The following is an 11,194-nucleotide window of genomic DNA, read 5'->3' on the forward strand; positions in this document are numbered from 1 at the left end:
CCACTTCCCGTTCCACTTCCTTCCATGCTCCTCACCACTTCTTCCCAACCTCATGAACACTCTTTTAAAAATATCTTTTGGCCAGACAGTGGTGGCACATGTCTTTAATCCCAGTGCTTGGGAGGCAGAGGCAGGCAGATTTCTGGGTTCAAGGACAGACTGGTCTACAGAGTGAGTTCCAGGACAGCCGTGGCTATACAGAGAAACTCTGTCTCAAAAAAATAAAAAATAAAAAAATAAAAATAACTTTCCTCTTTTTTTTTTGTGAGAATTTTCTACATTGTATTTTGTTACATTCAACCCTGTCCTTCCAGCTCATCCCATGAACAATATTAATTAGACCCAAAGGTTAAAAATCAGAATTAAAAATTAAAAATATAGTGTAGAACATATATTTGAGGCAAAGATATAATGAAGAAATCTTGGAGGGTTTTGGGGGGAAAGCAGGGGGTGGATATGATCAGGACACATTATATATGTGTATGAAAATTTCAAAACATAAACTAAAGATACTCTTTTTTTAAAGGTAACAGAAATTCAGAAGTAAGTTGTTGCCTGCATGATTTGATTGTCTCCAACAGTGATGCCTGGACCACAGTATCAGAAAGGGATGCTTTCTTCAGCATATGATACTGGAAAGTCTGGATGTGTATAGGGAAAGGAATGGAGTTTGACCATTACGTTACAACACCTAGAAAATTAACTGAAAGTAGATTAATATCTGACTGTAAGACTGAAATCCACAAAACTCCTCAAGGAAGATGTAAGCAAGAGCTTCAGAACGTTGATCTCGCTCGTCTTGAGTACTGCCAAAGGCAGAGATGAAAGAAAAATCCTGGTGAGTGAGATTGTATCAAAACCTTAAAGGGTCTGTATATCAATGGAAGCAACCAACAGAGTTGGTGCTCTAAAACCTACCCAACATGAAAAGAGCTTCCAGGTCAGAACCAGCTTAAGTTTACTTGTTTTTACAATCCTAGGACTCGAGTGTATGGTATCTTCAACAATAGGGCCTTAAGTTCTGGTGGGTAACCAAGAGAAACAGCAATAGCTTGTGTTGTTTGGGGGAATCTGTGGGAACCCATTAGCTAACAACTCAAAGGTAAGTAACCTACACCGAGGACTAGCTTTCTGTTTGATAGCTGCACTGGCTGGTTTTGTGTGTCAACTGGACACAAGCTGGAGTTATCACAGAGAAAGGAGCCTCTCTTGAGGAAATGCCTCCATGAGATCCAGCTGTGGGGCATTTTTTCAATTAGTGATCAAGGGTGGGAAGGCCCATTGTGGGTGGTGCCATCCATGGGTTGGTAGTTCTGGGTTCTAGAAGAAAGCAGGCTGAGCAAGCCAGGGGAAGCAAGTCAGTAAGCAGCATCCCTCCATGGCCTCTGCATCAGCTCCTGCTTTCTGACCTGCTTGAGTTCCAGTCCTGACTTCCTTCGGTGATGAACAGCAATGTGTAAGTGTAAGCTGAATAAACCCTTTCCTCCCCAACTTGGTTCTTGGTCATGATGTCCTGATGTTTTGTGCAGGAATAGAAGCTCTAAGATAATAGCTTATGGCATGTAGGAGAAGCATTATCCATTGATATTGAGCAATTCCATTTAAACTTTTGATATACATATCATGATCACTTGATATATATATTATATGTAATTTGTATAATATAGATATATATTATCCTTCTACCTTCAGATTTTATAATTTCATTTTCTTTATGGTTGGAGAAAGCCACATCATATGTGTGCACCAGGTTTGTCTTATCCTTTCATCAGTTGACCTATGTCCTGGCTGTTTTAATTTCTTACCTATGGTGACTAGCGAACATTGATAAACACTGTTGAGTGAGTACCCCTGTAGTAGGTTATAGAGCCCCTTGGGTATACTCCCAGGAGGCTGTGGTTGTGTCATGTGGTAGATTTATTTGTAGCTTTTGGAGAAACCTCCATAGGGATTTCTACAGCGGCTGCACCAGCCTGCACTTCCACCAGCAGTGAATGGGTTCCCCACCCCTACTTCTTTGCTGGTCTCTGTCATTTTTGTTTTCTTGATCTTAGCTTTTGTAACTGGGCTAAGATGAAATCTCAGAGTGATAGCTAAGGGTCTTGAACATGTGGAGATATTTCTCCGCCATTTGTATTTCTTCTTTGAAGAACTGGCTCTATAGTCTAGTTTTGAATTGGGCCTTATTTACTTATTTATTTATTTTATTATTTTATTTTTAGGTGTTTAGGGTGTTGTTGCTTGTATATTCTAGAAGTAAACATTTGTCATGTGTATAGCTGTAAAGCCTGATTATGAGGTCAGATAAATGTTAAATGCTTTCCTGAGAGGAGCTGTGTTGCATAGAAGCGTGTGGGAAAGTAGGAACTTTATCAGCCAGGCACCATGATGGCTAGCCCACTGCAGGCACCTACAACAAGAGCACCTGGTAGTGAGGTTGGAATGGGAGCCAAACCAGTTGCTTTCCAGGAAACCTCACAGGACTTAAATGATCGTCTTGTTTTCTCTTCTCCATTCTTCCCCGTGTGAAAGGGGGAAACAGGACTACATGAGATAATGCCTCCACACCAGCGGAGCCTGCCACCACCATTGCAGCCTGGCAAGAAAAAGTCCAGTGTGGTTTCATGGCGGCCTGCCGTGTGGGTCACCTCCTCTCCTGCCTGGGCCGCCTGGGATTCCAGCGCATGGCCCACCCTTTCACCCAGACACCATCAAACTTCTATCTTCCTCCTTCTGTTAGCTCCTGGGTCAAGACCTCTCTCTGCAGGGAGCCTTGAATTTGGCCAGCCTGCTTCCAACCCCGCCACCTTGATCCCACTGCAGACTTCACTCCCCCTAAATGCACACATTTCATCTGCAAAGCTTCCGTCTCAGCGTGCTGCAGAGCTGGGCCAGGGGAGGGTGAGCCAGAACGCTTCCTCCTGCTGCTTAGACTATCTGAGACAGCCCTGGACACATCTGCTCGGAAGCTTCACTTTCGCCCTGGGTGGCACACCGTCCTCAGACACGTGGCTGGCTGGTCAAACCTTGTTTCCAATCGACCGTGGATATTCACGGTGGCCTAGCTGATAGAGCATTTAGATTTCAAGGCTGTCCTTGTACGGGCAGTATTATCATTTCAGAGTGCAATGCCATGTTCGATGGATGGAAGGCTCAGGCACTGGCTAATGTCTTCTTCCTGAGCCGTCAGTGACAGCAGCCGTCCCCACCAAACAGTCTCTCCTCGTTTCACAGTCTCAAGTTCAAAATAGCTTCGGGTAATACTTACACTACTTCTGGAAGTCCTTTCTTCTGTTTTAATCCTTGGCCTACTTTTCCTGTCTGGGCAATACACTCCATGAGTAGAATGGTTTCAGAGAAGTCTAAAGCCAAGAGAACAAAACTGAGGGAATGCCCGAGGGCACGCTTGGGAAGCCCTCGGATCTAAGGGTAGAATTAAAGAGGTGCATCGGGAACTGAGGGTTGACAGGAGACCCCCGTGGCTGGAAACTGCCCCCAGGAAACAAGACATTATAGAGGTGGCTGAATCCAGGTGGGGGCGCTGACGAATGTGTACACACATTCACAGACCCGCTCCCTTCCTACCTAGCTCTTGTCTGGAGTTGTGTTTTCAAACCAGCCTCTGCCAATCATGCGACCTTCACAGGAATAGGCAGAGAGAAGAATCTTCCTGGTTTCTGGAGCCTGGACCACAGCAGGTTTGGGTCAGGGGAGGAGCAGGCCCAGAATCCCTTTCACTCATACACCCCTCTTCCAGTGAGGACTACATGGGTTTAAGTCAATAGAAAGTCTTCGTAAGCTGGCCAGTGACGTCACTGGGTGTTTGTTCAGGGCCCGAGAGCAGTCCAGAGTCTTTCTCATGGTGGGCTTTTAAGCATGGAAGCCACATCCTGGCTTGATCCACCTCAGTTAGCAAGACCAGTGAGCCTGAAGTGGAACTACAGACTGCACAGTGTGGACAACCTTGGCCTCATCAGCCCTTGTGACCAAGACCAAGGGAGAGCTTGGCTTTCAAAACGCGCATCTAGATCGACTGTGGTTGGAGTCTTTGTCTCCCTCCAACTCCGTGTTGGAACCTGAACTCCTAATTCATGCGCTGATGGGATTTGTAGAAAGAGACTTTGTGCAGTAACTGGGATTAAATGAAATCATGTAATGGCCTCCCCGTGGTGAGCGAACGGCTGGAGAATGTGAGAGACTCAGGCATACCGGCTTGGTCTGCCTGTGTGCTGCCTGCCACTTCATTCTGACGTGGCACCAGGCCTTTAGGTGTGTCAATCACATGCTGGCCTCATAGCCTGGACTTCTGAGGCAAATAAGCCTCTCTTCTTTATGAGTTTCCACTCAGTTCTGTAGCAGGAATGAGTCAGTCAGGATTCTTGGAAACCGCATGTAGCCATTGTCTCTGCCTTCAGTGAGACTTCTCCTCTGTCAGCCTCCATGTTACAGGAAGCATATAGAGCTGCACTTTCAAGATGTCTGTCCAGATGGAGGAGCAGGACCCTAACAGGGTGCCCTCAGAAGCACACAGGCGCAGGCAGGTTCCAATCCCATCCCTACCCACTGTGAAGTCTTAAGACTTAAGTGCCTCCCTGCTTCTCAGCTTCTGCAGCTGATAAACCATGGTCAGGACACCTGCCTACACCTTCAGGCGTGTGAGAGTTAAAGATAACTGAAATGAACTGCAGGTACCTGCATAAGTGGTAGCTATGGGAGGGAGCAAGGCACCGTGCCTGCGTTCTGGGTGACACCATCCAGGTGCCTGGATGAAACTACGAGGGTGTTGGAGCTTGAGTTGAGCTTTGAGGCGTTGGGGCCCAGGATTAGGCCTGGGAAGCGGTGCTGTGTTAAAGGGCTTGGTGGAAAGTGCTTGGTGGTGTGTATCTACATTTCCTTCCCAATTGCTCTTGCCCCTCAAACTCCAACTGGATGTCCACTGAGTAGGCTTCATTGTGCCTTCCCGGTTTTGTTTTCCCAGACTCGTTAACTTCTCAAAAAAAATCGGGGCACTTAAGAATTAGCAAATTTCTAAAAGAATGAGTGGATAGAGGTTTCACTAAGTGCAGGACCTCAGGGGACAAACTGTGGCCCACAGGTGCTCCATCTCACACCACAGGAGTCCCAGTGCCAGTGAGCAACCCTGGTCCATGTGCTGGAACATTGGGACTCTGAACACATGCAGGACTCAAAGGGCCTCTACCTCACCCCCATCTCCTGACTCTTCACAGGAGGCCTGCCGCCTGCGCTGCGGTAGAAATGACACGCCTTCCCAGGGAGAACTCACTCTGCACACTTACAGATCGAAGAAGTTGTTTACTGAAAAGGCACAAGGTCAGCTATTGCTAATGCCCAAAGAAGAGTCGGCCTCAAATGAATTTTGCTAACTTATATACACCTTAGACTTGTGAGCTTCACATACACTGAAATCCTTAAATCTCTTTCAGGTCCCGGCCCCAGGTTACACTTTGAACAGTTCAACCAGAGGCAGTTAGACTGCAGATCTGGCTTTTTGGCAGACAGGAGATTTAAACAGCAAAGATATTAGTGCCGGAATTATTTCTTAAGTGCTTCAGGGTTGTTCCTTTCAAATGGTTGTTACATGGGGTCATCTTGTTCACCTGGCAGAAGTACGGGGTTTCCCAAGAACTGGGGTTTTACAGCAGGTCAGGCTGTAAAGGTGGTTGTAATCCTGCACGGTTTCCTGGACGTAACTTCTTTGATAAGGGGATGGGCCTAGTGGCTGGCCAGTCTTGGTAAACAAAAGTTTCCATCCTAGCATTGAACATTTCCCTGAACTCTAACTGGGCTAGCAGACTACTCATCCCTGGGGTGTGGTGGAGGCAGTGCTTCTTTACCTAATTCCACGTGTGTGGCTTAGCATCCCTCAGGCAGGACCATTAGTAAATCCTTTCTACCATCGAGTTTATCACTATGCGTTTCTTCTGCACCAGTGCGACCTGAGAGAACAGAGGTAGCAGATTAAAAACTGAAAGTGGATCTTGGATCTCTAGAGTCGAATTTAACAAGTTTTAAGGCAACGAAAGAACGTCACACATCTCCACATGGTGTTGGGACACACCAACTTCTCTTCCTGCTCCAGGTAGCTGCTTTTCCCAGGGGCTTCTGCTCCTCCAGAGTGATGTGCAACTGATCTTGTCTCTCTGCTTCAAGGAAAGGATCAGATCCCCAGATTTACTTTACAGAAACCCCGGTGAAGCTGGGGCCTCTCTCCTGGCCACGCTAAGCTTGGCAATGACACCCTGATGCAGCAGACGCTGCCTCCGGGGCCACAGGGATGCTCTGAGATAGGTCTGCAGCTTCCCTGACTATAATTGCCTCCCTGTACACACATCTGGCCACACAGGATGCTCCTAGGTTGATCTCCGGAGTTCTGGGGAGGGGGGGGTCCTCTGCTGGCCTCTTGTTCTGATTACTGTCACTGAAGAGTCAAGATGTAGGAAAGGCTGAGCGTAGGGAGCAAGGAAGCACACAGTTAAAGAGGTTCCTGGGCCACTTACCCTGAAGCAAATGGTCTCTGAACCAAGACATAGGGTGGCATTATCAGTTTATGAGGGTTGCCATGACGACATAGCGCAGCCTGACTGTGCCCAGCAGCACATAATCATGTTCTTGTGCTTAGGAGTCTGGAAGACCAACATCAGAGTATCAGCGGGCCAGGTGTTGTCTCTCCTTGACTTGTAGATGTTACCTACATCTTCATAGGACACTCTCCCTCCATGCTTTCATACCAGGCATCCTCCTGCAGCAGAGAAAGCCTCAGCCAGCCTGATCTTTGCAGATGGATGAGAAGGAAGGAGCATCAGGGGTTGGGCTTGTGACAGTAAGTGGTTTATCACTCTCTCTTCCTTTCCCTCTCTCCCCCTTCCCCTCCTTCTTCCCTTCCCTCCCCTCCCCTCCCCTCCCCTCCTCTCCTCTCCTCTGTGTTTTCAATTAACCTATGACATGGCTATGTATCAAGAAAATAGTGTTATTCTTTTGCATAAGTTACTCAACCCCAAACCCAGTAACATGGTGCAGGGAGAGGGTGGGGGTGGTCTGTCCATCAAGAGCACACAGACACTGGGGAGTGGAAAATGTTTTTGAGGGCTAGCAGCATACCTGCTGTCTTAGTCAGGGTCCTCTAGAGTCATATAACTTATGGGCATTCTCTATATGGTAAAGGAACTTGTTGATGACTTGCAGTCTGAAGCCCAACTCCCCAACAATGGTCAGCAGCAGCTGTGAATGGAAGTCCAAGGATCTAGCAGTTGTTCAGTCCTACAAGGCAAGCAGGCAAAGAAGAGAAATCTTCCTTCTTTCAATGTCCTTATGTAGGCCTCCAGCAGAAGGTGTGGCCAAGATTAAAAGTGTTTGCCACCACCCCTGGATTTGGGACTTGCTTTGTCCCAGATGACCTTGAACTCAGAGATCTCCTTGCCTTAGTCTCCTGGGATTCATAGCCACTATGCCTCAAGATCTCCATGCCAAGATTCAGGTCAGAAACTTGTATCTCCCAGCCTCAAGAACTGGATCACAGGTGAGCCTTCCAATTCTGGATTGTAGTTCATTCCAGATATAGTCAGGTTGACAACCAGGAATAGCCATTGCGCTTGCCTTGGTTCTGTCTTCCTGAAAAGAACAGGCAGCAGTTTGGGTTTGGTTTCACTGGAAGCCTGGCCAGAGCAAACAAGTATTCAGAGCTATCCTCTTGAACTGCAGCGCTAACCAGTCCTGCTTAGCAACAATTTACAAAGCAAAGCAGAAATTCCCACCCCCACCCCCACAAAGAAACCCAGAGAGGGTGGATTTTACTTCTAGACCTCTGCAAGATCAAAGCTCCTTCCAGCAGGGTTGGATAAGGAGGCGCCACCCCTCCCTCAAAGACGCTGGTAAATTGTGCACCACATCCTCCCGATATCCAGGAGGTCCTCTGCTGTGTTCACCTGATGTCCTGCTGACAGCAAGCATTTAAGATTTGCCTCCATTGCTTTGAGACTTCTGAAACAAATAAACAAACAAACAAACAGACAGACAGACAGCCTCTCACTTCCTGGCAGGCAGGAAGTGAAAGAGACAAAAGGAAGGAGCCAAGGTACCAATGACCACTTCTGAGGCACACTCCAATGATCTAACTTCCTCCCAATAGGCCCCATCTCTTAAAGGCTCCTTTACCTGTCAGATAAACGCAGGGTGGTGACCAACCTTAACACAGGGCCTTTGTGGGGACATTTCAGATCACACTACAGCAGTAGATAACTAGAAACATCACACACACACACACACACACACACACACACACACACACACACTGCCCCCATCATAGCCCCTGGTGATGGCACATTTGGGATTCAGAAACCTTGCTGAATGGCAGTCAACAAAGTTGGACAGACCTTCAAAAGTGGGCTCTTACCCTACAGAGAGAGTGCTCATGAACAGAAGACGAGGCCATAAAAAGTGGAAGTGAAGTGAAGAGCTTCATTCAAATGTCAGCAGGGGACAGGGAGACCTGCTCTGTAATAAAATGTACCACGGCACAGGAAATACAGGAGTGTCCAGGGCTCTCTCGACCTTGGGCAGGATGTTCCATAAGACCTTTCTTGCTAGGAAAAGAGGGAAATATCTTCTGTTGATTCATTCACCATCTCTCACAGAGGGCATTCCTATGGCCTGTCCTTTTGTGTAAGTCATGTCTGCTTGGTCACACAAAGCATGCATATCCACACTGTATCAGCTGCACCTACTGCGCCCCTGAGATGTGGCTGTGGTATTAGATTCATGGTCAAATGGTGAGAAAGCTAGAGCACTTTCCTCCAAAGAGTTCACGTGGCCGTGTGGGAGAAAAACCCGTGAGAAGACTATTGCAACTCTGAGGCAGGTTCTGTGAAAACATTACGTGTGGGACACTGTGGGTCCCTAGTCAGCATCTAGGGACCAACCCCTGGGCTACCCCGGGTCCATTCTCACCCCTCCGTACACATAGATGTCAAGAAGCAGTCAAGACCTGCCGTTCCCCATCTCTAGTCTAAGTTTGGGATGCTGTAGAGTACCACGGGCTGGGTGGCATATAACAATAAATTTTTCTCTGTTCTGGAGGCTGGAATTCTGGGCTCAGGGTCCATGCGGCAGAGTTCCGGTAAGCTCACACTTAAAACTGAACTGCCCTCCAAAGGCCCCTCCCGACCCCCTCACATTGGAGGACAAGGTTTCCACGTAGGAACTTGGGATTCCTAAAGTGGGAGGAAACAAACGTTGAGCCCATCGGATCATGAGACTGAACAGAAACCTTTTCGTTATTATCCCACATCTCTAGAAAATAACTCGACCTAGTCTACCCAACCTTCCCATCATAGAAACCCAGAACAGGAAGCTGTTTATTCAAAATCTCAATACTCATAAGCCCCTGCGCACAACACCCCTCCACTCCCCCAAGCCCCCACCCTGCTTCCCAACTCTCCCCCCCCCCCCTGCCCTAGCATTACTTAACAATAAACACCTTCTGCCCAGGATAGTTTGGGCTAATTACTGAGCATTAAATTGTCTGATTTTTACATATTGTTCTGCTCGGAACTGCCAAAAATCATGAAAAGTGGGGCCAGGGTGGGAGAAAGAAATATGTTTGTGTTTTTTTCCCCTTTCATTATTTTACCTACAAGATTCATTTGAGAAGGGGAAAATGGGCCTGCTGCCCTCACTAGTTAGCTGGATGAGAACAAATTCCTCATTAATTTAAAACGTGTCAGCTGGAGAAGGCGATTAATGTGAGGACTGGGAACTGGACTGGGGGAGCTCTCCCCAACTCTGCAGGAAAGGCTGTACTGGGGGGACACTCTGCAGAGCCAGCCCTGATGGGATGTTTGACTGTGGAGTCCCAGCTGAGGATGGTACCCAATGGTTAGGGGTTGCTGGTTGAGTCCAAGTGGCTTGAGAAGACTTCCTGATTTCTGGGTGAGCCCTTATCCCGAGATTTGAGCGGGGGTTCCCCGGAAAGGGGGTCCTACAGCTTCTCTGAACCACCCAGTATCCTAGTCCCAGTAAATACTAGGGAAATTGAGGTTCCCTCTTTTGGGTTCGGTGTCTTGGCAGTAAAAGAATTTAGCAACACAGTCAGAGGATGCTCAGAGACAGATTTATTAGAGTTTTTGAGAAAAACCAGCAGCACAGACAAGCTGAACCGCTCAGGCGTAGTCGGGGGAGGGAGATGCAGAGAGAGAGAGAGTATTTGCCTTTTAAGTCCTTTACAAAAGGGCTGGCGGGCTCAGTGATGGAGGCAAAGCAGCTGCGTAGTTGAAGGTTTAGGGGAGAACTTTAGCAAATGAGTGCGAAGCCCAGAGTGTAATGGAGACATGCTCAAACTTTGGCCCTCAACGGAGAGAAAAAGAGATGGGAACGAGAAGAAGGGCAAAGTTACTTTGAAACCCACGCAGGCTCTTAGGGAAACATGGCGGGAGCTCAGCCAGTGTCTGTCCAGAGGGAGGGGCTTCTCAGGACGAGTGTATTGTCTCACTGAGGGGATAATTAGTCCCTGCCCCTCTCTCCACAACAGGTCTTCAGGTGAGTTAGATTTCTGGGGGTTGTAGAGAGTGTGGACGCCTGGCCAGGTGACTGACAAGATTATCTCTTAAAAGGAAGAGACACTAGTTTGCATGTTTTGGGTTGTTTAGAATGGCAGGTGTTTACCAAGAGCCTGAGAAAGAACTTAGACCTTAGGACCAGTGGGAAGTAGGTTGCTCTTAATGGTCCTCAACAGAACCCACACACCTTCACCTTTTCTCAGGATAACTTAAATCCTAAGAGCAGCAAAGTGGATGTATTGAAGGACTGATGCTCAGCCTATGGTGCTATCGGAACGGAGACCCATTGGAGACTGGAGATGTGCCCGAGAAGGGACTTTGGGTTGCTGGCCCCTGTTCTTTGTTGCTTTTATTTCATGCATGCCTCTCCAGGTCCTAGTTTCCTTTAATGGTTAAATCTTGTGCAGCTGTAATAAAGCGGCATGCATAGTCTGGAAGTTCACCTTCATGTAGTACACCGACTCCACTAAATCCCACTTCCCTTGTATGTCTGTAGTTATGTAAAATGGAAATGGGAGACTGCTATTAGTCAGCATAAATCTTCCCCGGGGATTCCTTGTGCTACCCTTTCTAACCACCTACAGACAAACCATACTGATAGCCTCCTATATATCTCTATCTTT

General features: G+C 47.6%; 1 long non-coding RNA gene across 2 annotated transcripts; it reads right to left on the bottom strand.

Moving 5' to 3' along the window:
* Positions 1–2,230: 2,230 nt before the first annotated feature.
* On the bottom strand, positions 2,231–7,265 carry LOC115064059. Of its 2 annotated transcripts, none has more exons than XR_003843927.1 (3): positions 7,120–7,265; positions 6,519–6,760; positions 2,231–5,957 (listed from the first exon to the last, which is right to left on the bottom strand). It is a non-coding gene; the product is annotated as an uncharacterized LOC115064059 (long non-coding RNA). The 2 variants fall into 2 exon arrangements; XR_003843926.1 differs by having other exon boundaries at positions 6,519–6,791.
* Positions 7,266–11,194: the final 3,929 nt, after the last annotated feature.

The sequence above is a fragment of the Mus pahari genome, chromosome 5 (genome assembly GCF_900095145.1).
Source record: "Mus pahari chromosome 5, PAHARI_EIJ_v1.1, whole genome shotgun sequence".
Taxonomy (NCBI): domain Eukaryota; kingdom Metazoa; phylum Chordata; class Mammalia; order Rodentia; family Muridae; genus Mus; species Mus pahari.